Source organism: Xyrauchen texanus, chromosome 15, assembly GCF_025860055.1.
Source record: "Xyrauchen texanus isolate HMW12.3.18 chromosome 15, RBS_HiC_50CHRs, whole genome shotgun sequence".
In the NCBI taxonomy this organism is placed as follows: Eukaryota; Metazoa; Chordata; class Actinopteri; order Cypriniformes; family Catostomidae; genus Xyrauchen; species Xyrauchen texanus.
The window spans coordinates 6,854,619-6,864,100 of record NC_068290.1 but is presented as its reverse complement, the minus strand read 5'-3'; the positions used below and the strand labels follow the sequence as shown (position 1 = coordinate 6,864,100).

General features: G+C 39.0%; 1 long non-coding RNA gene across 1 annotated transcript; it reads right to left on the bottom strand.

Moving 5' to 3' along the window:
• Window positions 1-2,872: 2,872 nt before the first annotated feature.
• LOC127655623 (uncharacterized) lies at window positions 2,873-8,446 on the bottom strand. Its single transcript, XR_007972054.1, has 3 exons — window positions 8,360-8,446; window positions 3,107-3,167; window positions 2,873-2,979 (listed from the first exon to the last, which is right to left on the bottom strand). It is a non-coding gene; the product is annotated as an uncharacterized LOC127655623 (long non-coding RNA).
• Between the last annotated feature and the right edge of the window lie 1,036 nt (window positions 8,447-9,482).

Here is a 9,482-nt window from a genome sequence, read left to right as displayed (position 1 = left end):
CCCCAATAAAAGGTGTCATATACCGCTCTTAGGTTCCCAGTACCCGTACGGAAACAGGCGAGATGACTTGTATGGGAGCCAGCCAGCCAGCTGCGGCCTACTCTCTCTCTGTGTTTCTTGTCATAGAGTTAAAAAGCAGATGGGGCTAACTTAACGCTATAGATGCATCAGGGAAGGCGTCCTTTTCCTTTCCTATTCTTTCAGGGGGAAAAGGCACTGTGGAGACCACAACCTTCCCAGACTGGGGGAAGATATCTTGTGGCTAATACACACGGGGGTTGTCAAGCCACCCGTGGATATGGCACGGTGGTAGATCATGCCTGACAAGGGAACAGTTTCTACAGACATGGCGACCGGGGGGGCAGCGAGGACTTCCCAAGGGAGACGCGGGTCCTGGCAGCAGGGGGACTGTACCGCGGAAAATACATCACAGGGAGTTGCCTGAAGCGGGAACTATGCCTGTGGAGCCCAAACACGGAGCACGGGTCTGGCGGAAAATTCCTCCGCTGAATCTGTGGCCAGAGGGCTAGGGAGGAAGAGCATCCAGGAAGCGAGAGCTTACTGGCTAATCTGGGAAAGAAGGCGCACTGGATCAGCTTGGTGAAGGGTGCAAGGTCGGCTGTTCCGTATTACCAAGTTCTACCGGCTCGGACCTGACAAAACACGGGACGAGACTGACTCATCCCTGAGGTTGTAGAACCTAGCAAAGGTGTTGGGTGTTGCCCAGGAAGTGAGGAAATTGCTCTTTTACTGACAATTTGGTTGCCGCAACCTAAAGGGGGTGCGGCGAAAGAAAAAGGGAGAACTGAGGATTCTCCTCCCGGGCCTCCACCAGGGGACGGTGTGGTCTTGCTACCAGCTCCGGAGCAAACGTCCTTCCTGGGTGCACCATCTCAGGAGAGTTTAGGGGTTTTTACGAGCCCTAGAAGGGGTCCTGGAGACGGGGGGCGTATGCCACCTGAGGGGCGCTCGATGCTGGGGCTGAGAGCTGGGCCCAGGTTGAAGCGGAGCTGCTGGTGGTTTCTTTGCAGGGGGATGCCCACAGCGAGCAGACGGGGGACAGCCTGCGCTGTAACGGCGCGGCATGATGTGAGAGATGGCCTCCATCTGTTTCTTCACCACCAAAGGTGCTGGGCAAAGTCGAAAAACAGTGTCTCCGAAGAGACCGAACTGGGAGGTGGGTGCGTTGAGAAAGCGGGCTTTGTCAACTTCGTGCATCTCGAACAAGTTCAGCCACAGGTGCCGTTCCTGGACCACAAGGGTGGCCATCGCCCACCTGTGTGCTTGCGCTGTGACCTTCGTAGGGACTACCCTGGTACAGCTCTTTGAGTGCCTTGGTTTGGTGTACCTGCAGGAGAGCCATGGCATGCAAGGCGGAGGCAGCCTGTCCAGTGGCACTGTAGGCTTTCGCAGTCAGTGACGATGTTGTCCTACAAGCCTTGGAGGGGAGTACCGGGCGGTCCAGCCAGGTTGCGGCATTCTCGGGACACAGGTGGATCGCAACCTCCCTGTCCACCTGAGGGACCTCTGTGTACCTGTGGGCCGCCCCACCATCCAGGGTAGCGAGAGCGGACAAGCGAGGAGGTCGGTTCCGGGCTGTAAAAATGCCCTCCACGAATTCAGCTTGTTATGCACTTCCGGGAAGAAAGGTACTCAGGGCTGGTAGCGGCGCCCGGAGCCGAGGTACCAATCGTCAAGCCGCGAGGTTGGGGGGAGGACGGAGGGTCCAGTACAACGTTCACAGTGGCCCAGGAAAGCATGTCGAACATCTGCGCCTCAGACCTAAGACTCTAAGACCTGCCGCTACCACAACGTTGCCATGGTCATGTCCTCGCAGTAAGAACATGAACCGTCCACAAACGCTGCCTCAGTGTGATCACTACCCAGGCACACGAGTGTCTATGACCATCGAATCTGTAGAGATACCGACCACATCCAGGAACTACAGAGCGCCGGAAGGGCATCTTTAAAAAGATGCGTCCTGAAAAGGACGTTCAACGCTCGCTTCTGTATGTTGCTCTTTTACCAGAAATAAACTTTGTTAGAGGAGAATTAACTCTTTCAGAAGAATCAAACTCTTTTAGGAGAGAAGCACTGTCGAAACGCCCAGGGGCAGAGTCTGCACAGCGTGCAGAAAGGAGAAAGCCGCTGGAATGCGCCGTCAGATCCAACAGAAGCTCTCTTCCAGAGGTGGGTGAAGCGGTCGTGACACACAGCTCGCTGATCACACAACCGCTCGCTCCGAAGAAAAAATCTGTCTGACAGACGTTCGCCCGCTCCCCTTTATACCTGTTTATCCAGGGGCAGGTCATGCAAATTCTATCTGCCAATTTGACATCGGCCTTTTCTCAAGTTCATAGGTACGCGAGGCTCTGAGAAGAGACCCCTTGTGTCACTACAATCGACACAACATCGAGTGAGTGACAGAAGGGGAACAAAAAATTCAACCCATTTGAACATGAAAACTTATAGTTCACCCAAAAATGAAATGCTGTCATCATTATTCACCCTTGTGTATTTCCAAACACACCTGACTTTCTTTTTTCCATATTAAACAAAAAGAAATGTAAGGCAGATTGTTACCATATCACCATTCATTCCATATTTTATTTTATTTTTTACAATAAAAGTGGTGATTGAGACTAAACATTCTGCCTAATATCTCCTTATATGTTCCATGAAAGAAATACAATCATACAGAACAACATGAGGATGAGTAAATAATGGCAGAATTTTTATTTTTGGCTTTACAATCCCTTTAATGTACACAGTATAACACCTCTTTATTCTGAATATGATTCCATAGAAGCTAGGATGATCTGTAGCACATAGTAATTTGCCAAATCACCAGGATAAAGGAACTTCCCTTTTAAGACCCCCAAAAACAATGAGTCCACACCCTAATTTTAGGATGCCACAAGGCGCCAGTTTCCAGAAGTATAAACCAGCAACTGTTACCGTCTTTGTCTTCTTCTCAGTCTAGTAAACAAAAAAGAGTCCAGTAAACAAAAAAGAGTTGCACAGACAATGGAGTGTTAGTCTGGAGCCAGCAGTGTAGTGCTGACATATACTGTAATAAAAATACACTGGTAAGAAACATACTCACAAACATGCACCCACGCACTGGGGTTATTGTGTGAGACAGCTGCGCCGGGTGTGAACAGATGCTGCATGAAGAGATGGCAGATATCAAACAGAATCCTGTGACGTCTGCACACACACCTAAACATTACACTTGCAATAACTTTGATTCCAGAGAGATAGTGTGGATATGTCATTTGAGGAATGATTTAATTGTCAATATTGATTTGTTGAATGGATGGATGGAGGATGGAAATAGTAATTTGTTGAAGAGAAGGATGGATCGATATATGCATGGATGAATGGATAGATTGATGGATAGATTGAATGGAAAGGGTGGATGAATGGGATGGGATTGATGGTGGATGGAATTGGACTGAATGGGGTAAATGGAATTAATGGATGCATGGACGGATGGATGAAGCACAAAATTAGCACATTTATTGGGAAGTGCTGCAGTAAAACTTGGGAAAGGAGCAGGTCGGGATGCTCAAACAAACTGAGCAATGTTTTGATACTGCAACTGAGTAACTAGGAGTAACTAGGAACTGCCGACTTAAAGGTGTCTCTGCATATTAAGATAGAATAAAATATAGTATTTTAGCATTGAAAAATGATACACCACCTTTAAGTGTGCAAGGCATAAAAACACATACATGATCAACAAATGTGAGACTGGCCCAAAATTCTTTGACTCTTTATAGGAGAGAGTATTTTAACATTACAAAAATACATAAACACTTCAGCTTTAAGATAAACTGTCCACCCCACTTTCTCACAACACAGCAAACCTGCAGCTTTCAATTTTGTATTCTTTCTATTGAGCAAAAAGTTATATTAGATCCTATATTTGTCAAACGCCTACTCACAATGCAAATTAGCAGGTCAGAATTCATTTGAACTTGAACATTGGTACACAGTGAAAGATTTCTGCTCTCTCACCTTCGTATGTGCATGAATAAAAATGTATGTAACACAAAGGCTGTGTCCAAATTCCAGAACTTTGGGTACAACAATATTTACTAAATTCAATGAAAAACTTACTCCTCCACTGTTGTAGGTATGCAAGTAGGTGTGTAGTAAATACACTGTTCATGTTGACATTGTCTTTTGACCCTTGTGTTCTGTTTACCGGCAGTATGATGTATTAACAAGAAACTTGAAAACAGTTTACTCAAGTCATGTTAAACAAGTACAATCTTCAGTATGCAGCATGCATAATGAACTTGGTATGCCCATTTTCCAGGCTGGATAACCTACTACAGTACATTTGCCAAACATGCAGCAAACAATAGAGTGCACTGTGCAGAATATTGTATCTTTGAGAAGACACAGTAATACATCCCCACAGGGGACACCTTCCTTCCTGCAATACACATATTACATGAACTTAGAATCTAAATATTGTCATATTGTCTATTTATAACTACAATGTGTATTCTTCATGTAAATCTGTAGTTTAAAAAGCCTTCAATGCCATGTGGATTTTGAGACCATTCTATGCACATCAAACAAATGGGGTCCATATGTTGTTTGATGTCTTTGGAACACTATTAAGAAACGGTCTCTCAAGAGCAAACCGGTAAAAATAAGAAGCATAATTGGTTGATGTTAAAGCTTTGCAGACTCTATACTTTAAATACTTTATATGTACATCTATGAAAGATTGTCTGATGTCAGTATCACTGCAGTGGCCTCTGGGCTACTGTAGGAGCTTTTTTTATTTGTATATTAGTATAAGTTGGTAGTCAAAACAAAGGTGGAGTAGCCAGATAGAGAATCAGATTTAATGTAAATAAACATCTTTCATGTGAAGAAAATAATTCGGACAATAGCAGGAAAAGCACAGCATTTCAGCTCCAGTAAATAAATTCACACAAACAAATACTAAAATGCCTAATGAATGCAGTAGAAGTGTAAATAAAGAGAAAACAGTGCGATGTAGTAGATATGTCATAATGTTGCCAAGAATAGTTGAGGTCCTTCATTCTTAAAGGGATAGTTCACCCAAAAATTGCAATTCTGTCATCGTTTACTCACCCTCATGTTGTTCCAAACCCGTATGATTTTCCTCTGTGGGACACAAAAACGGGATGTAAGACAGATTGTTGGCCTCAGTCACCATTCACTTTTATTTGTGAATGAGGCCAACATACTGCCCAACATCTCCTTTTGCATTCCAAGGATGAAAGTACGTCATATGGGTTTGGAACAAGATGAAAGTGAGTACATTACAACAGAATTCTTCTTCAGATTCTTCTATTGTGGCTTCTTCTTCGGTGCCGTGACCGGTGTCATGATAAATTGAGTCCGCCAGGTAAATCGAGGCCCCATGGGGGTAACCGTTTGTATTACCTGAGCAAAAACCTATCATGTTATTGTGATAGCATGTCATTGAAGTCTAGGCTTACTGAAAAACACAAACAATGACACATCTTTAATTTCACAATCTATAACAGTTATATGTCATATTTATAAAGTTATATCGACATACACCATAAAATGGGTTTAAAGGATTTCTACTCAGTGAATATAGTACCATTAACAGGTCCCTCAGCCAATAGAATTTTTGTGATGTCAGAGGGAGACCCGATTTTTTTTTGTGCTTTAATCAGTACAACATGACAGTCAAACCAATTGAGAAAAAAGTAAAAGAAACAAAAGAAAAAAAGGAACTTACAAAAGGGTATATCGACAGTGTACAGAATACATCAGGCTATAAATTATACAGTATACCATACATGTAAAATTAAGATTTTGAAAGGGATATTCAAGGCTTTATAAAAGTTAATACTCTTTTGCGTTTCTGTTAACATATTAAAATTTGGTTTCTTTAATGTCCATTTACATTTTTGAATACATTTATTTTTCAAATAATCAACAATACATTTATAATATACCATGATTATTTTCTATTTAACTATCAAAATAAAATAAAACATCCTCTTTCTTTAAATGCATTTCAATACACCGTATTCATCCTGATAAAATATTCAAAATCACACCAGAACGTTTTTATATAAATAGTCAAAAAGAGGTGTACAATGCTTTCATTTGAAATTTTACAAAAACCAAATTTTAAATCAGCATCTTACCTAAATTTTGCAATAACTTGTTTAACAGGGTAAATCCTGTGAATAATCTTAAACGAGACTTCACTAATCTTTTTGGTCACACAATATCGTCTTGTTATTTATTTAATATTAATATTTAGACATTTTTAATTCCAAAAAACATTTGGCTGAGGGAACTATGAAATTGACAGATTTTCCTAAGATAGCTGTTATTATTATTTTTGTTATATCTGTAATACATATACCTTCCAACATAAATGGTCTGCACTTATATAGAGATATTTTAACCTTAGCAGTTTTCAAAGCCCTTTACATTGTGAGGTGTTAGCCTGCCATTGGGAGTAACTTGGGGTTCAGTGTCTTGCCCAAGGACACTTCGGCATGTGCAGTCATGTGGGCCATGAATCGAACCACCAACCTTGCGATTAGTGGTCGACCCGCTCTACCACCTGAGCCACACCCACTTTAACTTTAATGATAATGTTGAATGATTCAAAATCGATTACATTTAACCCACCTTGATTAAATGGATTCAGATAATAATAAATCTGAATAATAATAATAATTCAGATTTTTTTAATTTACCTGATTAATTAAAGATTTAGGAACATATATGACCATTTAAATCAGTCTTGATAAACCTTCTGAATTTTATAGTAATACTCTCCCATTTTAGGACAAATCAACCAGGAATTAAACTTTTTTTGAATATTGTTTATTAAAGGGGAGTAATTTAAATGTATTCTTTCTTTCTGTGTTTTTAATTTTATTGTATTTATTTTAATACCCAAATAAGAGATTTGGTCCTTAATTGGTATACCATAGAGTATCAAGGCTGTCTTTGAGAGCAAATAATTCGCATTTCTTCATATTTATGTTTAATCCAGACACTAAAGAAAATTCATGGATACGCTCAAGAGCCAATTATTTATTTTTTTGAATATAGCTGTATCATCTGCCAATGGGGAACATTTCATTTCATGATCAAATATCCGAATGCCTTGAAATGTATTTACTTTAGTATGGAGACACATTACTTAATAATAAGAATAATAAATGAGCTATTGGATCACCTTGTTTGACTGCCTATATTCAATCTAGGGTTGGTCCCATTTCTCACGACATGACATCAGAGCTACTTGGTCTTAACAACATAGAAAAACTTCAAAATAAAAGCTCAATTTAAATAAAGAAAATATGACAGTTATGGACATTTTATGTAAAAAAAATCAAGAAGATAAAAATCCCAGATGATATTAATTCCAGTTCAATTGTTACACTGGTACTGGAAGGTCTCTTTTGTAGACTGTACTTTTTGGACACTAATATGCATGCTGTACACCATATACATGCTATATACTGAATAAATAGGAAAAGTAGTATGGTATTCCACAACAAAGTCATAATTGCAATACATGTGGTGTGAAATGTAAAGACTGTGTGAAAATGTAACATTACATGATAGTACAGTATATTGTCATAAATGTTATAGATTAAATGTATGACCATGTACTTTGTACAGCGGTGGAAACACCCAGGCCATCATGCTGGGGCAAAAGATAACTAAATGCAAGAAAGTGTGTACAAAAGCAATCAAGTCTAGCTAAAAGGAATATTTGCACAAACAACCAAGTTACAGTTAGTGCCTCCAATATCTCCGCCTGGGTTTAAATCAAACTTTGAACATGTTCAAGGTCTGGACCCTCTCTTGCCAAATACAATGAACCAATGAATTAATTTGACCTGGTGAAAGTTCTCTCTGCTGATACTGTAGAATCGTATTAGCTTTTCCTTGAAAAAAGAAAATAAGGTCCAATAAATAACTTCAAACTCTTATGCAATCTATTGGTGTACTCTGAGGCCACCCACATGCCCAGGCAGAAAGCCCTCAGAATAACAAAGAAAAATAAACTTCATTGGCTTGGTCAGGAAACAACAATTTTACAACACACACTGACCCAGATAACAGCACAAAACAATCCTAAAATAATACACTGTCCATTCCTAATTCTTATAAATGGTTTCTTTCTTTAAATTTGCAACTGAAGCATGCAGCATGTTTTTGTTACTTATTTTTTATGGGAGAATACACATTTTTTAAAACTACTGCAAATAAAAAATATTAGGGCCTTCGAAAGATTAAAAGTATCAGAATGAATGGGATCATTCATCCAAAAATGAAAATTCTGTCATCATCTACTCACCCTCATGTTATTCCAAACCCAAATGACTTTCTTTCTTCCGTAGAACACAAAAGGAGAAATTCTAAAGAATGTAGACATGCTCTTCCTTTCCGAACAATGAAAGTGAATGGTGACTAAAATTGTCAATCTCTAGCATTCTGCCTGCTTTTTAGAAGTGGGTAGATTTCCCAATGCATCCCAATCTTCCTTTGAACAATCTTGATATTGATTCTTAAATCCCAAGAACGATTTTTTACTCTATATGCTCAACCCTCCACTACAAAGAGAGGAAATAACTTGCATATGCAAACAAAGTTTGTGCTATGCGACTAAACATTTATGTATATAAATGCACTTTTATATGCAATATAATATCATACTTATTGATTAAATGCATTGATTTGTTCATTTCAAAAAATCTAAAATGTGATCAAAATGATGAAAAACTATTACTAAACTACTATATGAACAATTTGTAATATTAATATTAATATTAATGAAATTCATATTTTCAATTTATACCTAGTTAGAAGGGCCCCCTGTATAATTAACAGCATTAGCTGGGAGAGAATGTATTTCATATGTAAGCAAATTATATTATAACTAAAATATACCCATTTGAATCGATATTGAATCTAACTGAATCGAAATCAGAATAAACAGCTTGTGAATCGGAAACTAATCGAATTGGGAAATCTGAATCAATACCCAGCTCTACTGCTTTTTTTAAATTATTTTCATTGGTTGAGCAAAAATAAACAAAATCATATTGTATTCTGTATAAATTGTAAGTTATATTAACTTTGTATTACAGATTTTCTCGATCAGTTTTACACATTTGTCTAAACTCAGGTCATTGCTTTCAAAACTATTAGCATAGCCATCTGAACACTTTGTAATTGTCCTAAACAGATTGTAAAAGTTTCTTGATTCTCATCATTTTCTTGAAACACTACACACAAATTTCTCTGATACAAGATTCATGCTTTCAAAACAGTGAACAGACAACTAAAGTAAATTCATATTCTCAAATGCACATGTCAGAGTGTCAAACAGCTTCATATTGATTTCTGCTGTGTTAGTAATGAACACAGTGAAGAAAATGCAATTTACAAAATGTTTCATATAACTATCACGACTTTGC